Source organism: Lutra lutra, chromosome 18 (assembly GCF_902655055.1).
Source record: "Lutra lutra chromosome 18, mLutLut1.2, whole genome shotgun sequence".
Classification (NCBI taxonomy): Eukaryota; Metazoa; Chordata; class Mammalia; order Carnivora; family Mustelidae; genus Lutra; species Lutra lutra.
The window spans coordinates 4545008-4564276 of record NC_062295.1 but is presented as its reverse complement, the minus strand read 5'-3'; the positions used below and the strand labels follow the sequence as shown (position 1 = coordinate 4564276).

At 41.6% G+C, this 19269-nt stretch overlaps 1 protein-coding gene across 5 annotated transcripts in view; it reads right to left on the bottom strand.

The window, feature by feature from the left end:
- The window catches only part of RBFOX1 (RNA binding fox-1 homolog 1), a 2072285-nt gene that overhangs the window by 1719778 nt on the left and 333238 nt on the right, over positions 1-19269 (bottom strand). The gene's annotated exons all lie outside the window — the stretch shown is intronic.

Below are 19269 nucleotides of genomic sequence, written 5' to 3'. Positions count from 1 at the left end.
GCCCTGTCTGGATACTCTGCCTGGCTCCTGTTTACCAATTAGCTGAACAGCACTGTATTGCAACAAGGCATAAATGGAGTAATGAATTGAGATGCAGGTTTCATAAAAGTGATTAACTGCTAAATTCCAGTTCAGCTAACTGTTCAATTATCCTATTTTGCATCTCAGCCTTCCATCCACTTCTGCATTCACAGAGCCCCAATCACCGAGGCACCTACATCCTTCGCATTACCATTAATTAAGCCATCGCGCTTTCCCAGGAATCTGTCCACCCTCACTCGTGAGCTGGGTTTGCAAACAAGCATAGGAAGAGAGGGTGTTGAGAAACAGCTGCAATCGTGCTGGAACAGGGGGCTGACCCAAAATGGATTTAACAACCCTGCATGTATCACCATCACTTTGCTGTGAGAACACAAATGCAGACAATGCCAGGTAACATTTCTCTAAAGAAAATGGGCAGTAGGAAGTACTGGAGGAGGAGCAGAGACCTTAGTATAGGTTCTCATATGTCTACCACAGCAGCTAATGAGCTCCTAAGCAATTGAAGAACCCAGAAGTAAGCAATGATTAACCAGGTGATAATTCAGGACAGGATGGTCTAGTTGGGCTTATTTGACTATTGGGCACTGCTGGACTTACAATGTCAAGAAGATAATCATAACTCCCCCATCCCCATCTCCACACTCCTACCCCAGCACACACTTATACCTCTTCATTTCCTGTATTGATCAGGGTTCTTAGATACAAATGACAGTAACTGGCAGAAATTTGGTTATTCAGTATATGAGCTCTTCAGAAAGATATTAAACTGTCCACCAAATTGCTATGGAAGCTGAAGAACAAGACCAGCCACTGTGATAAAGAAGAGGTGCCATATACACACAACAGAATATTACTCAGCCATAAAAAGAACGTGATGTTTCCATTTGGGACAATACGGATGGAGGTACAGTGTACAATGCTAAGTAAAAGAAGCCATTAGAAAAAGACAAATACTGTATGATTTCACTCAGATGTGGAACTCAAGAAATAAAACAAATGAACAAACAAGGGAGAGAAAAGACACCAAAAAAAACACAGACTCTTGGATACAAAGAACAAACTGGTGGTTACCTGAGGGAAGGTAGGTAGGGGAATGGGCTAAATAGATAAAGGGTAGTAAGAGTACACTTGTGAAGAGCAATGAGAAATTTATAGAACTCCTGAATCATTATATTGTATACCTGAAACTAATATAACAATGATGTTAACTGTATCTGAATAAAAAAAGAGAGAGAGATGACTAGTCACTCAGAGCCAGATGACACCACAGAATAGATGACGTCACCCTCTTCGGAGGGCACTAACTAGCTGGTGCTATCAAAAAACAGTTTCCAGTCTCTCCTTCCAGAACCAATGTCTGAGGAGGAAGCGTTAAATTGGCCCCACACTCACGTGCCAACACAGAGTTGCCAGGAGAGGGAAAGAGACATCAAGATAAAGTTTCTGCACAGCAAAGGAAACAATCCACAAAACTAAAAGGCAACCTATGGAATGGGAGAAGATATTTGCAAATGATATATCCAATGAAGAGTTAGTATACAAAACATATAAAGAACTTCCACAAATCAACACCTGAAAAACATAAAATCCAATTAAAAAGTGGGCAGAAGACACGAACAGATATTTCTCCAAAGAAGACAGACAGATGGCCAAAAGACACAAGAAAAGATGTTCAGCATTATTCATCATCAGGGAAATGCAAATAAAAACTGCAATGAGATAGCACCTCACACCTGTCAAAACAGCCAAAATAAAAAACAAACAAACAAAAAACAAATAACACCAAATGTTGGAAAGGATGTGGAGAAAAAGGAACCCTTGTACACTATTGGTGGGAATGCAAACTGGTGCAGCTACTATGGAAAACAGCAGGCAGGATCCTCAGAAAGTTAAAAATAGAACTACCCTATGATCCAGGACTTGCACTACTGGGTATTTACCTCCAAAATACAAAAACACTGGGGTCTCTGTCTGGCTCAGTCAGTAGAGCATGCAATTCTTGATCTCAGGGTTTTAAGTCTGAGCCCCGCACTGGGTGTAGAGATTACTTAAAAATGAAATGTTTAGAAAAATACAAAAATATTAATTCAAAGAGATACATGCACCCCTATGTTTATCGCAGCATTATTTCCAACAGTCAAATAACGGAAGCAGCCCAACTATCTGTGAATGAACAAGGAAAATGCGCACGCGCGCGTGTGTGTACACACACAAATGCCAGGTAGCATTACACACACACACACACACACACACACACACACACAGAGGAATATTATTCAGCCATAAAAAGAACGAAATCTTACCATTTGCATTGATGCGCATGGATCTAGAGAGTGTTATGCTGAGCAAAATAAGTCAGCGAAAGACAAATACCTTATGCTTTCACTCATATCTGGAATTTAAAAAACCAAACAAATGAGCAAAGGAAAGAGAGAGAGAAACCAGGAAAGAGATTCTTAACTATAGGAAACAAACTGATGGTTACAGAGGGGAGGTGGGTGCAGGGAAGGGTGAAATAGGTGATGGGGATTAAGGAGTGCACTTGTAATGGGCACTGGGTGATGTACGGAATTGCTCAATCACTATATTGTACACTTGAAACTAATATAACATGGTATGTTAACTTTATTGGAATTAAAATAAAACAACAGACTCCAGATGTTAAGAGATCTACGGTATTTGTCTTTCTCTACTTATTTCACTTAGTGTAAAACCTCAAGGTCCAATCACATTGCTGCAAATGGCAAGATTTTGTTCTTTTTTATGGTTGCATAGTATTTCTCTGTGTGTGTGTGTGTGTGTGTGTGTGTGTGTGTGTGTGTATGTGTGTGCACGCACACACACACCACGTTTTCTTTATCCATTTATCCATTAATGTACACTTTAGGCTTATTGTGGCAATCACTTTGCAACATGTACATATACTGGATCATTATGTTGTATACCTGAGACAAACATGTCATATGTCAATTATACCTCAATAAAAATAAAATTAAAATTAAAAAATGATTTAAGTCATAATACTAACATTAACAGAACATTACCATGTGTCTAATAATAGGCACTTTCATGCACAATCTCATTTGGTCATCACAGGAGCCCTGTGAGTTGGTATTCTTATCTGAATTTTACGCATCAGGAAATGGAATCCCCAAGAGGTTGAGTAGCTTGCTCAAGGCCAAATAAGTAGTAAGAGGGAGACTCAGGATTCTAATTCAGGCTGTCTGGATCTAGCATCCCCTTAACTCTGAAGTGCTCCCTAAGTTATAGGTGAAATATGTATAATGTATGGTGACAGATACACAATTGTTCAATAAATGTAATTTTAGTAAATAAAAGATGGCTAGATGGCTTGATAAGTGGATGGCTGGCTGGAAGGGTGGATGGACAGATGGATGGACGGACGAGTTAGAAAGGTGAACAGAAAGGTATGATGCCTTAATCCTTTCAATGATCTCCATCCAACTTGCTCTGTAGACAAGGCTTAGCCCACAGAGCCTCTAGGCACAGAAGATGTTGTTCCCAGAAACAGGAGTAGGTCTCCTAAAACCACATTCAACAAGAGCTCTGTACTCGCTTCTTTTCTTCCAAGCAATGTCTGCAACTTCCAGGAGCTGCTAGAAGGGAAGTGAAAAGGAGGCAGAGAATTTCCACATGCACCATCCCCAAGGAGAGAGGACATCTGGAACAGATGCCATTAATCATCCATCTCTCCCTGACAGATGGGCTGCAGCACAGTCTTGGAAATCCATAGGCTGGGTCCCACAGCCACACAGGCTGTGAGATGACACACGGATGCCATCCAAGAAGGCTCAGTGTTGAGGTTCGATTGCCATGTTTAAACATAAACAGCTCGTTTTTCCCGTGCCTTGTTTTCTATGTTTCCATTATCTGGCAAAGTTGGGTCCAATTGAGAAGGAGGCAGCTGTGTTTGGGGAGCAATTGTCTTCTTCCCATTGGGCACGTGAGCTGAGTTCTCTATTGTCCACATCTGTGGCCGCCTGGCTGAAAACCCAAAGGGATGCTTCTATCTTTTTCAGCACAGACACATTTAGCCCAAAGCCCAGAAACAACTGCAATAAATGGCCTCACAGCATCCTGGGCTGTTCATCTCTCTCCCTCTTCCTTACGACCCAAAGGTGTGCTACTTTCAAATACCTGCCATGTGCCATAACCTGCCATACATTATATCTTTGAACTTGTACAAAAAAGTTTTTACCATAGGGATGGAGAAATTGCCAACCTTGAAATTACAAAGACTTATAAGAGTCACCAAACAAGATCTGAATCTGAAGTCGATGTTTGTGCCCCTCCGTGATGCTCCATGCACACTTAGGGGATGCTTCCACTTCTCTGCAAGGAGAACCTGAGCATTGCCAGAAAGCCCCCCTCCTACCTTCACTTTCTAAATCCCTTCATCAACATGTTTTAATAAAGCCCCAAGAAGAACTAGAATCTGATGGGAGAGAGCTATCTTCCGGAGTCAAACTTGAGACTGAATCCTGGATCCATCACTATCCAGTTGTACCTGAATATGGTACCTCCTGTCATCAAAGCTCAGTTCCCCCACTTGCAAAGTATATATGAGTATTATATCCATTTTAGAGAAAAATGGAGATTACATGAGAGAGAAATCATGTTCATTCTTTGAGTCTTAGCATAAATATCAGTTACTCAGAAACACCTTCCCTGCCCCTTAAATCAGGTTAAATCCAGTTGCCTTTCACTATGAAGATTTTCACTATACCCTATGCTCCTCCTTGTATAACATCTATTATGCTTGTAATTCCTTCTTAACTACATGCCCCCCTTGTAGACTCTAAGAACTATGATAATAGAATATATCTTCCTTGTCTTCCACTCTATAACCACCTCCTAGAAGAGCACTGGACACACAATGGATAAAGAAGGAATAATAATTGAATTGCAATGGATAATGTTTACAAAGCAACTACCACAACCCTGGCACACAGTAGGTCTTCAGAAAGCATTAATTCCTTCTCCTTTCCCCCTGGATGTACTGAGAGACATGGGGTTTTCTTATCCCTTCTTCTTTACTGTAACCAGCCTTGACGCGAACGAGAAAAGTTGTAGGTTGAAGCAGGTTACACAAGCCAAATGCTGAACAGGCCGTAGTAACAAGCCTTCAGCAACACAGAAAAGGGCTGCAAGTCCTAGAATATGGCCAGGGATGGTCATGACATACGTTGTAATGTTTATGTATATAAAGTAGAAGAGTGAGGGGTAGAGACAGTTGGTTGACAGGTTGGCACAGGAGGTAGCTAAAGAGAGAGCAAAGAAATCCAAGTTGAAATGGGATGAGGGTTAAAGGGGTGGGTTGGGGAACTGCAGCTGTGGCCTTTCACCCAAAGGCAGACATAAACTTTGCCCAATCAAAACAGCTGCCTCACAGTCCTCCTTCCATTTGATGGAACACCTAGTTCCAGCCTCCATGACAGCATCAGCAATATTTAGATGCCAAGTGGTGGCCTCCTTGGGGCTGGAACATGGAAATTCACTGTGAAATGACCTTTGCTAGGAGCCAGGGAGAGGAGAGGACAGGCAAGGGAGCAGTTCTAGATCAAGTCTCCTGGACAGATTTACTCAACCCAGGGCATCTTCTCTTACTGATTCCCAACCTTGAGATGGACCCTGTCGCCCTTGAAGCGGTTTCCTGCCTGGCTTCTGAGTGCCAGGCACATGCTTCCTTCTGACCCTGTAATGTGAGCTGTTTCTTGTTGACTGGCTCCGTCCTTGCCCCTTCTCTGTGACTCCTACTTGAATAATGAGCTCTAAATATATTTTCTTGTTCTAAACCATTTTTCTTTTCTAATGCTAAATTATAAGGCTTGTGTGTGTCAGCAGGAAAACGTGCCCTGCTTTTCCAAAGGATGCAGAGATGCTCTAGACATTCTTCCAAACTGCTGGGAGGGGGTGGGGGCATTTCCAGTGTCTTTACCAGCCCTAGAGTAAAGGCTTGTCCACGGGCAACGCATCTCCCAGCAATTACTGGCTCAACCGCAGGCTCCCCAATTATTTCCGAAAAAGTTCAAAATGAAGAAAGACCTGCTACTAATTATTTAAAATAAAAACCCAGAGACACACATACAGCGAAGGACCTCTACTCATACCTCCTTTATTTCTACATCTGGCCAGGACCATCAGTTATCACTGAATTTTGCTGGGCTTCTTGTAAGTCCCAGAAATTATAAGTGAACCAACAACAGGTAGACTTTTCTCCTCTTGACATCATTATCTCCAGCTAATGGAGGTGGTGGTTATAGGAAAAAAGAATCAGAGATGGATGATTCTTTTTTTTATATAAAGAGTTTATTTATTTGACAGAGAGAAATCACAAATAGAGAGGCAGGCAGAGAGAGAGAGAGAGAGAGGGAAGCAGGCTCCCTGCTGAGCAGAGAGCCGGACTCGGGACTCGATCCCAAGACCCCGAGATCATGACCTGAGCTGAAGGCAGCGGCTTAACCCACTGAGCCACCCAGGCGCCCCGAGATGGATGATTCTGAAACTGTCGCTGCTGTGCCCTTTCCTGGGAAAACAGGACTTACTCTGAGCCCTGTCTGATTGATAGTTTTTGTTTGAATCAGGTGAAATATTAGTCTTATAGGGAACGTGACACACTTAACCATTACCTACAAGTTAGGTCCTTTCTAGAGAGAAGTGCCTATCCATTAAGAAAGAGATGTGCCTAAAGCCATATTCAAGAAAGGTACAGCATAACAAACATAGAAAACAGCACATGCAAAGGCCCAGTGGCATGTCCAGGAAAGGCAGGAAACAGTGAAGTGAAGTACAGACAACACCAACCATAAAGTCAGAAGCTCTCCAGATACCCAGCATCTGAATAGCCTTGGGCGATTGTCTTAATCTCTGCAACTCAGTCTCCTCATTGGGTGGGTTGGGATCTCCCTAGACAGTCTCAAGGGGCCATTCTAAGGCTCACATAAGGTAATATAAGAAATCAAGGTACCAGCATTAGAATTCTTGTATCCCCATGATTCTATTCTATGCCCCTGGGCTGATAAGAATACTCCCAAAACAAATCAGGAAACATAATCCTCTAACCAGAAACCTGAGAAAATCCAGGGAAGTGGCAACCCCTATATTCCAATTCTCAAAAATGCAAATCTCTTTACCCATTTAACTGGGTTATCCAAAGAACAGAGGATAGGTTTTTATTATTCATCACTTTGAGAGAAAATTGATTAAATGTGTGACTTTACCTAGAAAAAGGCTATGGCTATGATTTAAATCTGAATATACTGCCAGGCTAGTGGATGATATCATTTACATCTCCCTCCAACCCATCCCCCCAACCCCACATACTCCAACTTGTGTGGAGATATCGAAAAAAATTAAATAGCAATTTTAAATTATGAAAGACAAGGGGCCTTATATTCACCAATGGTCTCCTCTCTATGGGCAGCTCTGAATTAGCAAAAGCATAGAGTCCTAAAAATAACAGGGCAAGAGAGAGACACTCTTTCACAAGGGTTTGCATGAGCACTTTGATCACTTGCCCATCAAACTGTGCATTTCTGTATAGGAAACGAAGAACAGCTTGTCTCCACAGTCTATTATAATTACCACTAAATGCTCCAGAAACTTGGCAGTTTTGAATTTCATAACACCCATGACTGACATTCCTAATTAATACTATTGTTTTTCTCCTCTGGCTGAATTTCCTGAATGCCAACATGCATTGCATACACTAAAAACAGACATTAAAGAAAATAACATCAGTGTTAATCTCCAGCACAAATATATCAAATGCCTCAGTGAAGTGTATAGAAAAGAGCTGGATTCCTATAAATAATGGAGCATCCCTGCCTGATCATCTTTATCCTCCTACGCTAATAAGATGATAATCTTTCTCCTCCTGTGTCCTTGCTCTCAGATTTCAGAACAGCTTTTGGTGAAGTGCACTCCCAGCTCTTTTCTTCTCTTGCTTTGCTTTTAAGTTGCAGATTGAAACTTTCAAAGAAAACCTTCTAGCTTAAGTTAGAAAAAGCATCCACTGGGCACTCTATAAATAGGGAATCCACAGAAGACAGCAAGATGGTCTAATTTGTGCTTTCTAATGGATGCTTCTCTGGTTTGCGTGGGGCTAAGAGCATCCGGCATTTGTCCTCGTATACTATGCTAGATGGTTTAGAGCAGGGATTTCAGCATCGGGGGCTCTATGTTTTTAATCCTGCCTCTGCTATCTGGCAGGACCATTTCCATAAACTCTCTGAGCCTCAGTTTTCTCATCTGTAAAGGGAAGACAATAATAGTGCCCATCTCACCGGGCTGTTGTGAGAATCGAATGAAAAAATATTTAGCAAAGATCCTGGCACATAATAAGTACTAATTCAATGTGGTTATTAGATTTACCATAAAGACATACCCATGTCTAATAAAATACCAGGTACGTAAGAGAAACTCAATGAACCCATATGGTTGAACTGATAAGAATGACATTCCTGTGAGGCACCCAGGACTTCCAACTGCATCTGAATAAAAAAGGAATGTGTGTGAGTTGAGGATCCACACCATAATGAGGACAGCTACTTTTTCCACAGATGCCCAGGACCTCTGACGTATCAAAAAGCAGAAATTGGAAGATGAAAATTAAGCCTGGTGACCCCAAAGATGTAAGCATATAGGATTCTCCATGTTACAAGCCTCACCCCATAATCACTAGTTTCATTGGTGTTGCTTTTGTTTTTGATGAGTTCCCTATGGACATGGGCTATAGAATAATTTTGCCCACTCATCGTTCTGATCTTGCTTCCTCTAGTTTTTTCCATTTTAATTCAAAATGGGTTCATACGTACTATGTTTGTTATGGCAAAACATAACAGCAACATAAAATTTACCATCAGTGACATTTAGTGTGCTCACAATATTGTGTGACCCTCATCACCATCTAGTTCCAGAACATTTTCATTGCCCCAAAATGAACCTTCACCTATTTTCACCCACCCCCGCCCCCTCTGACAACCACCAGTTTTTTCCCTATATTTAGCAGTCTGGTTTTTTGCTGGTCTCTTTTTTCCTTTCTTCATTTTGTTCCTTAAATTCCACTTATGAGTGATTGGAGTGAAATCATATGGTATCTGTCTTTCTCTAACTGAATTCACTGATACCCTCTAGATCTATCCATGTTGCAAATGGCAAGATTTCACTAAAGTACACTTATCATGATGAACACTGAGTAATATACAGAATTGTTGAATCATTATAGTGTACACTGAAACCAATATGACACCATATGTTAATCATACTTGAATTTAAAAAAAAAAGAAAAAGGAAATGTCACATCCATTAAGCAGTCCCTACCCAATCCTAGAAACCATATATCTGCTTTGCGTCTATGAATCTGCCTATCTGGGTATTTGACATAAGTGGGAATTCAGACAATATTTGACCTTTTGTGTCTGGCTTCTTTCATTCAAGTATCATGTTTTCAAGGTTCATTCACCTTGTAGCGTGTATCAATACTTTATTACTTTTTCTTTTTTTAAAGAAGGGGGAAGGGGCAGAGGGAGAGAGAATGTTAAGCAGGCTCTATACCTAGTGCAGAGCCTGTAGCAAGACTCCATCTCACAACCTTGAGATTGTGACCTGAACCAAAATCAAGAGTCAGACACTTAAACAATTGAGCTACCCAGGCTCCCCAAAACTTCATTCCTTTTCATGGTTAAATAATATTCCACTGTATGTTTAGGTCACATTTTGTTTATCTGTTAATCAGCTGATGGACATTTGGTTTTATGAGTAGCGTTGCTATAAACATTCATGTACAAGTCTTTTTGTGGACCTATGAACTTGAATATGTAATTGCTAGGTCATATGGCAATTCTATGTTTAACTTCTTCTAGTTCCGATACCCTAAGTTTCCACTCAGGAGTCATCCCTTCCTCATTCTCTTTCCCTGTGGTTTGACTTCAGGCAGTCCGTTTATTGCACTCATTTTATTTTATTTTTTTTAAGATTTTTATTTATTTATCTGACAGACAGAGATCACAAGTAGGCAGAGAGGCAGGCAGAGAGAAAGGAGGAAGCAGGCTCCCTACTGAGCAGAGAACTCGATGCGGGGATCGATCCCAGGACCCTGGGATCATGACCTGAGCTGAAAGCAGAGGCCTTAACCCACTGAGCCACCCAGGTACCCCTATTGCACTCATTTTAATAGGTCTGACTTAGGGATGGATAGATGCCCCAAGCTAACTGAAGGAACATAAGTAACAGTGGCTTTTACAGAAATTCAGCTGCCAGATGGGCAAATAAGGTAAAACAGAGGCTGCTGGTGGCCATGATTCCACGGAGAGTAGAGAAACTGAGAATGAAGGCAAAACAGAGGAAAGGATTTGAGAGCAATTCTTTGAGGCATCATTAGAGGATTCAGATCCATCACGCCGAACAGGAAAAACAAAACAAAACAAAACAAAAAGACACCCTCTCTGGAATTTTCAGCTTCGTGGAATACCATTTTGTTTTTGTTTAACTTAGTTTTGAGTTGTGCATTTTTTGTTGGTATTCAGGTATTGTGTATGGGTGTTCAGGCAATACTAATGGATTGAGCGCAGGGGTAAGGATTGTTCCCTTTTAAATTTTGTAACATATCATGAATACTACTTGTGTACTATGATGCTTAATTTTGTGTGTCAACCTGACTGGGTGAAAGGGCACCCAGATATTTGGTTAAACGTTATTCTGGGCGTGTCTGTGCAGGTGTTTCTCAATGAGATTAACATTTCAATTAGTAGACTAAGTATAGCACATTGCCTTCAAACCTGAAGAGAACAAAGAGGCTAAGGGGGATTATGAGTTACAAGCTTCCAGTTATAAACTAAGTAAGTCACAGAGATGACAACTACAGCATAGAAAACATAGTAATACTGAAATAACATGATATGGTGGCTACACTCACCATGGTTAGCAATGAGGAATGTGTGGAACTGTTGGATCAGTATTTGTACACCTGAAACTAATGTAACAGTGTATGTTAATTATACTTTGTTAATTATACTTTTTTAAAAAGGCAGAGTCAGGGAGAATTTGCTCTCTCTGCCCAACTGTCTTCAAGCTGGGACGCTGGTCTTCTCTGTTCTCCTGACTCTGGAATCAGACTGGAACTTACACCATCAACTCTCCTCGTTCTCAGGTGGTTGGACTCAGATCTATACCTTTGACTCTCCTGGATCTCCAGTTTGTCAAAGCAGATCTTGGGACTTGTCAGCCCCTATAATCACATGAGCCAATTCTTTATAATAAATGTGTGTGTGTGTGTGTGTGTGTGTGTGTGTACAAATTCTTCTATCCTATAGTTTCTGTTTCTGTGGAGAATCCTGACCAATAACACTATCTAATTATGGTAATGCTTCTCCTACCCAAAGCATAGGCAACCAGCCCCAGAGCAACTGAGTGAGATAAAACAAGCTAGGGAGAATCTAACACCAAAGGGGTCAAAAGTGTGCTCCATCTGCTACCAGTCCAGTGACTTCAGACCAGAGAGACACATTTCCCAGGTAATGGTGAACAACCTCATGTATAAAAACAAGCATATAAAACAGGAGTGGGAGGGAAGAGAGGAGGAGCATGCTGTCAAAAGCATTGTCACACACACAGTTAGAAAACTGCCATCTCTAGGACAGTGAAGAGGGGAGGAAGAGGGTGCTGGTTCAGTTAAATGAAGGACTACGTATAGCTACCTCCCTGTCCCTTCCCCAGAGCCCTTGGAGGCCACAGTTTTATCTGAAGAGGAAAATGATCCAACCTAGATCCAGCCTGTTTACGCTCCCAGATAATGGATTGCAGAGAAGCCTGAAAATGTACGATTGTGTCACTGATTACTCCAGAAGTACTTTCCAGCAGCCCCAGCGGTTACTAGAACCACCTCTTGTGCTTTATGCTACCTATCAAGCCTTATGTTCAAAGTGCTGTTCTTTCTCATAGATCTCTAAAGCTCTGTGTTAAGCTTTGGAAAAAGATATGATTTTTGCTTCAAGGCTTATTCAGCTCAGCAAAGACCTCAGAGATGACCTTAATTTTATATTTTTCTGAGTCCTTTTTAAAAGTCCTTTTTAAAAAATGTACTGGTTGATGGTGTGGGTTGCTAGAATTCTCCCCACTCCTGCCTTGTGGACAAAGTGCTGTAGCTCTAGAAATGTCTCGTTATGTAGCCAATGCAACCACTGTCATCCCCTGAAAGTGGTCCAGAGGCAGATCCCTCAGGCTCTGCAGAGATGTTCTTACCACAGGCAGTTTTATTACATAAGTTCAGCCCCATTTCCCTGTAAAGTCTCATTAGCAGACACATCCCCTTGACTCATCTGGAGAAGTGATGAAAGGGTTATTTCTTTTTCTTCTTGCCACTTTGTAATTTCTGTCTTGGTGCTAAAGCTAAACAAGAAAATAATATTAATAGAGCTTTTCCAAAGAAACACCCACTAGAGAAGATAAATTAAAAGAAAGCCATACATGAAGCAGAAAATAAGAAAATCTATAAAGCATTTGATCAACCCAAATAATACAAACAGGCAACATACAGTCTTCAAGTACACATTTTTAAATTTGTGAATCAGACCACAAAGAAAATCTCTAGATTGTGTTCAAGTTGATTAGTTACTGAACTACAATTACTCCATCAATCTTGTAAAATTAGAAATAAAGAACCCAAAATGAACCCCCCAAACTACAGGTATACTTGATAATTTAAAAATTAAAAGTGAAAATCAAAAAGGAAATTGCAAACTACATAGAACTTAATGACAAGGGTTTGCAGGGCAAATGTGATAGGATATAGCCAAAGTAGTTCACAGAGGAAAATGTATAGCCCTAAATGTATGTATTAGAAAACAAGCAAGAGGAATTAACTAAGCCCAGCTTTCTTTCAACTTAAGAATATTTCAGTGGGTGGGGGTGGGTATAAAATAAACCCAAAGAAAATATGATAATTATGAAAGTTAAATGCAACTGTTAATGAAACAAACAAAAGGAACAAGAAACCACAAACACTGTGGGGGTCCATCAATAATGCCAAATGCCTTTACTTGGTAAATATCAGCAATGATTTGTCCTGAAATTAGGTGGAGGTCCAGGTATCTTTCTTTACCAACCTCAATTTAGCTTGGGGTGGAGTCGGACCAGCCTTGCAAAGAACAAGCCAGATCCCAGGGCCACACATTTGTAGGCTTTTTCTCATATCATTTGTGTGTGTCTGATAAGGAGACAGAATGAAACACTCATGGGGGTCCACATAGGTGAGAGAGATTAAGTCCAGGTAAACCGCAGTGGTGGTGAAATCAGGACCGGTCCTTGTGAGGTTAGTGAAGGATCCTGGGTTAGCTCACAAGCATCACATCTCTGCCATTCTGGTATTTTCAAGTAACAATTTATCTTTGATTCTTTAAAACAGGAGAAATAAAGACCTACTCTTTATTCAGATAAAGATAAAAAGAGGGAAGGGGGGAGATGTAGGTTATAATTCCTCCTTCAGGTTCTCAGCTACATCACTTCCTCAGCTATCTGAAGTAGACATCCCTGCTCCACCCCCAGACCACTCCTTATCATAGCACTTGCTTCCTTCTGTGGAATTCATCACAGTCTATAAGTACCTTGTTTACTTAGGACTTTAAATAACATATTGTCTCCATCTGTCCCTACTGGAAGGTAGGTTCCAAAGGGAAAGATCTGGTCTGTCTTGTCCACTGTTCTCTGCTCCCAACTCTCATATGATACCTGAGAGATCCACAGAATATTATTAATTAATAATAATTAAACAATTACAGTAATATGCCTTGTCATGGGAACATTATACAGTGTTACTGAAGACTGTCCTGAACTTGGTTTACTATGCCAAGGGATTGCAAGGTCTTTGCTTAGTTTCATGAGCGCCCAAAAAGAAGAAACGGAAGGGGAAATGAAATAATAAGGGTCATTTGGGCACTTATTTCATACACTGGGAACTTAATCAGGCACTAGTACCTCAAAAGAGTTTCCCTTGCCTCCCTCTCTAGCTGGCATTCCTCTAAATGTCCTTCCTCCCCACATTGGATATGCCCAGTCAGGCTCCAAAAAGCTCCAGTCAATCAGCACTGGCCCCACAAGCCTCCCTCAGGTGCATCCTTTTCTCTGCCATTAGACATGTGAAGAAGCTGACATGTCTGGAAGATTTCTCTTGTAGAATCTGACAGGCTTGAGTGGGTGGCAGTTTTGACGGCTAGGGCCTGATTATCCCATTCACCCTTTGACATTTCCTCGGCTCTGCTACTCTCTTGGCACACTCGTGCCAACAACTGCTTTCAGCAGATGCCTCTGAGAAGCCAAGGCCTGCTGACACGAGCCCCCGCTTCTGTGGGCTCTGAGGGCATTGTGTGGCTCTGTCCAGCTTTGGCAGGCATGTGGACATGAGGTCTCTGAAAGCAGTCAGGCCCAGGACAAGTGTGAAGGCCCAAGAAACCAGAGCAGACCTCTCTTTTCTCCCATTCTGAGTTTTCTAGGCTCTAAGATTAGTGGCACTAGGGAAATACAGGAAAACAGCTAGAGAAAGTCTAGTCATGTACTGATTCATTTATTCACTCAATCATCCACTAAATAATTTCCTGAGCGCCCATGATATACCAAACACCAAACCAGGTGCTGGGAATAGGACAGTGTCCAACGAATGGCTCACTGTCCCCAGGACACCCATTGTTTGGGGAAACAGCAAACACACCATCCCAGATATTTTGTCAACATAACTAATGCTAGAAATGAAAGGAAGAAGGTGGTGTGTGAGATAAGAAGCAGGAACTACTTTCAGGGGTAGAAGTCAGAGACTGCCTGTCTGATGGGATGGGTTTAAAGCTGAGAATAGAGAAGATGGAGCCAGCTGCCTAGAGAGGAAGAAGGAGGAATTTTAAGGCACAGAGGACAGTTTGCAGGTGCAAAGTTCTGAGATAGAGAACAGTTTGTTCGAGGAGACGAAAAGAAGGTCAGTGCAGCTGGAGCACAATGATCAGGGACAGAGCACGTGTGATGAGAGAGAGGTGGTTAAGGACAAGAGAGTGCAAGGTCTTGTGTGTTAGGAAGGGACTGTGGAACTATCTTTTTTTTTTTTTTTTTTTTTAGTTTCTAGAGTACTTTAATCATCTACTTTTTTAGTCTGGGAAGTGATTACATAGGTGTGATCTTTTATTTATTTTTAAATTATTTTTATTAACATATAATGCATTATTTGCCCCAGGGGTACAGGTCTGTGAATCATCAGGCTTACACATTTCACAGCGCTCACCATAGCACATAACCTCCCCAATGTCCATAACCCAACCACCCTCTCCCTATCCCCCACCCCTCAGCAACCCTCAGTTTGTTTTGTGAGATTAAGAGTCTCTTATGGTTTTCTCCCTCCTGATCCCACCTTTTTTTTTTAAATTAACATATAATGTATTATTAGCCCCAGGGGTACAGGTCTGTGAATCGCCAGGCTTACACATTTCACAGCACTCACCATAGCACATACCGATCCCACCTTGATTCATTTTTTTCCTTCCCTACCCCCCACAAACCCCCGCCCTGCCTCTCAAATTCCTCATATCAGCGAGATCATATGATAATTGTCTTTCTCTGATTGACTTATGTTGCTCAGCATAATACTCTCTAGTTCCATCCACGTCGTTGCAAATGGCAAGATTTCATTTCTTTTGATGGCTGCACAGTATTCCATTGTATATATATACCATATCTTCTTTATCCATTCATCTGTTGATGGACATCTAGGTTCTTTCCATAGTTTGGCTATCGTGGACATTGCTGCTATAAACATTCGGGTGCACGTGACCCTTCAGAACACTGCATTTGTATCTTTAGTGTAAATACCCAGTAGTGCGATTGCTGGGTCATAGGGTAGCTCTATTTTCAACTTTTTGAGGAACCTCCATGCTGTTTTCCAGAGTGGCTGCACCAGCTTACATTCCCACCAACAATGTAGGAGAGTTTCCCTTTCTGTGGAACTATCTTTATTCTGAAGATAAAAAGAGGGAAGGGGGGAGATGATTCTCTTCTCTTCTGATAAGTCAGAGGAGAATTCTCAACTAGAAGCAGCATTACTCTTCTATGGGATCAAGGAATTAGGAAAAAAGAAAAGGAACATGCAACATAAGGACCAAATGCCAGCAAGTCCCAGCAATGGAATTCCCATTTGACATGTAAAGTGACATGTAAAATGACATGTAAAGTGCATTTTCTGGGACAAAGACCTAGATTCTCCACCTTGACTACAAGAATCCCTATTGGAGATTAACATCAAGATTACTGAGTCTTGGCATGCCTGAGTGGCTCAGTGGGTTAAGGCCTCTGCCTTTGGCTCAGGTCATGATCTCAGGGTCCTGGGATCGAGCCCCGAATCGGGCTCTCTGCCCAGCGGGAAGCCTGCTTCCCCCCGCCTCTACCTGCCTCTCTGCCTACTTGTGATCTCTCTCTCTGTGTCAAATAAATAAATAAAATCTTTAAAAGAAAAAAGATTACTGAGTCTTACAGGAAAATCTCTGGGAAGAATAACCAGAACCTTTATTTTTTTAAGGTAATCACAACTGATTCCAGAATACAGCATAGATCAAGAAACCCTGAGCCAAGAGATGCAGTTCCTTCAAGATGTTACTCCTTAAAAGTCAGCCACTAAAACAAATGAAGCAGGAACAAAGCAGACGGACAGGACAGCCATGGCAAGAGGCACATGGAGAAGCTAAAAGCAAGAAGGGCAGGCATCCGGGAGAGAAGGCAGCACACCATAAATATCTGTCTCATCGATGGGTAGGTCCCAGGTCGGCACAGAATCCCACAACACCTAGAATGTCTTGAGGACTGACCAGTCCCTAGAAAGAAGGCTACTGCCCCATTTACCCATGTCTGCTTCACCTAGAATGAAACACAGAAGAAGCTAGAAGAAGCTTTCCTACCAAGTTCCAACTACCAACTTTAGGACCCACAGTTGCTTCTTGAATCTCTGTGACAGGGAAAGTCAAGTGGCTAGGATAAACAAAGGCAAGAGGACCCAGAATATGGTGCTTTCCAACTGGTTTTACACTAGCTTTGCACACAGTGTTCCACATGGCTGCCTCCCCTACAGCATCTAGCGCAGTGCCTTGAACTGAGTAGGGGTTTGGTAAGTGTTGACGACAATCCACACATACACTGGCTATAGGAGACTAGAATTAAAAAATTAGATTGCATCTTCTGAGCTCTAAATGATGATTAACTTGACTAAACCCATTTTAATTGGCTACACAGAGAGATTTCACAACCTTGTATTACTGGCACTTGGGGCTTATAATTCCCTACTTGGGGGTCTTTCCTGTGCATTTTAGGATGTTCGGCAGCATCCCTGATGTTATGGACTACATGTTTGTATCTTATCACCCAAACAACTCCCATGGTGAAACCTACTGCCCACCCCACCGTGGTGATAGTGTCAGGAGATAGGCTCTTTATGTGGTGATTAAGCCATGAGGATGGAACCCTCATGAATGGGACTAATGTACCTATAAAAGAGGCCCCCATAGAGCTCCCTTGCCCCTTCTACCACGGGAGGACACAGGGGGGAGATGGCCATCTACAAACCAGGAAGCAGGCCCTGGCCAGACACCAAAGCTCCTGATGCCTTTCATCCTGGACTTCCCAGACTCCAGACTATAAGAAATACGGTATCAGGTTATAGCAGCCCCAAAGTACTAAGACACCTGGCCCTTACTCACTAGATACCAGTAGCACATCCCCTCACCCCCACTGTGATGACTAAAAATATCTCTAGACCTTGCCAAGTCCTCTGTGTGTGTGTGCGTGCACATGCATATATGCATGGGGTACCATGCAAAGTCACTCCCCACTGAAAACCACTGCTGTAGATGATAATAACACTTATTAAGTATTTACTATGTACCAGGCACTGTCTTAGCCACACAATATGCATTTTTCTTTAATTCTTACAATACAATGGTGAGATGGGCGTTACAAACCTCATTTTACAGATGAGGAAACTGAGACAAAGGGGCAGCTGCACAGCTCAGAATGCTGAGCCTACTTGCCTGTTCCAATCAGTACTAGCTCTCTTATCACCACACTTCCAGTGGCACTAGTGACTCACCACAAAGAGTCAGAAGAATTCTCTACAATTCTTTACTTTTCATAATTTGCATTAACAAATTTTGAAAGGAAAAAAGCTATCAGAAAAAGAAAACTTTTAGGGAATTACTCTAGGTCAGCAGTGTGGTCCTCAAAGTGTGGTCCAAGTCCCCAGACTCTTTTAAGGGATTTGCCAAGTCAAAATTATTTCACAGCAATACTACGACGTTTTCTGCCTTCTTTGCTCCTACCTCTCATGAGTGTACAGTGGAGTTTTCCAGAAACTGCAAAAGGTATGATGATATCACTGTGTAGCAGATAATGGAATATGCAGTCACACATTCCTGCATTTCCAAAAGTTTGTTTCAATTTCTAACACAGACATAAGACACATGAACAAAAGCTCTTCAGTATTTTTACTATTATAAAGGCATCTTGAAAACAAAACTGTTGAGAACTCTTGCTCTAGATTTAGAGAAATTCAAAGGTACACTAGTCAAAAGGAATGTGTAAACCTTGACGGAATTACAGTTTTTAAAGAGGGATTTAAAAGTGTATTTGGGGGGGCGCCTGGGTGGCTCAGTGGGTTAAAACCTCTGCCTTCAGCTCAGGTCATGATCCCAACCTCCTGGGATCGAGCCCCGCATCACGCTCTCTGCTCTGCGGAGAGCCTGCTTCCTCCTCTCTCTGCCTGCCTTCCTGCCTACTTGTGATCTCTCTCTGTCAAATAAATAAATAAAATCTTAAAAAAAAAAGTGTATTTGGGGAACAACTGGGAAAATCTTAATATTTACTGTATTTTTTAAATCTTTTATTTATTATTATTTTTTAAGTAGGCTTCACACCCAGTGTGGAGTCCAAGGAAGGGTTTGAACTCTAAGATCAAGAGCTGAGCTGAAATCAAGAGTTGGACTCAACCTACTGAGTCACCCAGGCTTCTTAATATTTACTGTATTTTAGATAACATTAGGGAATTATTGTTCATTATTTCCTGGATGTGTAAAAGTTGTGATTATGAACAGAATATTCTTAGAAGATGCAGGCTGAAGATTTTGCGGTTGATAACGGCAATATACTATGGTCACACACATGTGAAACATGCCCACACACACACACGCGTGT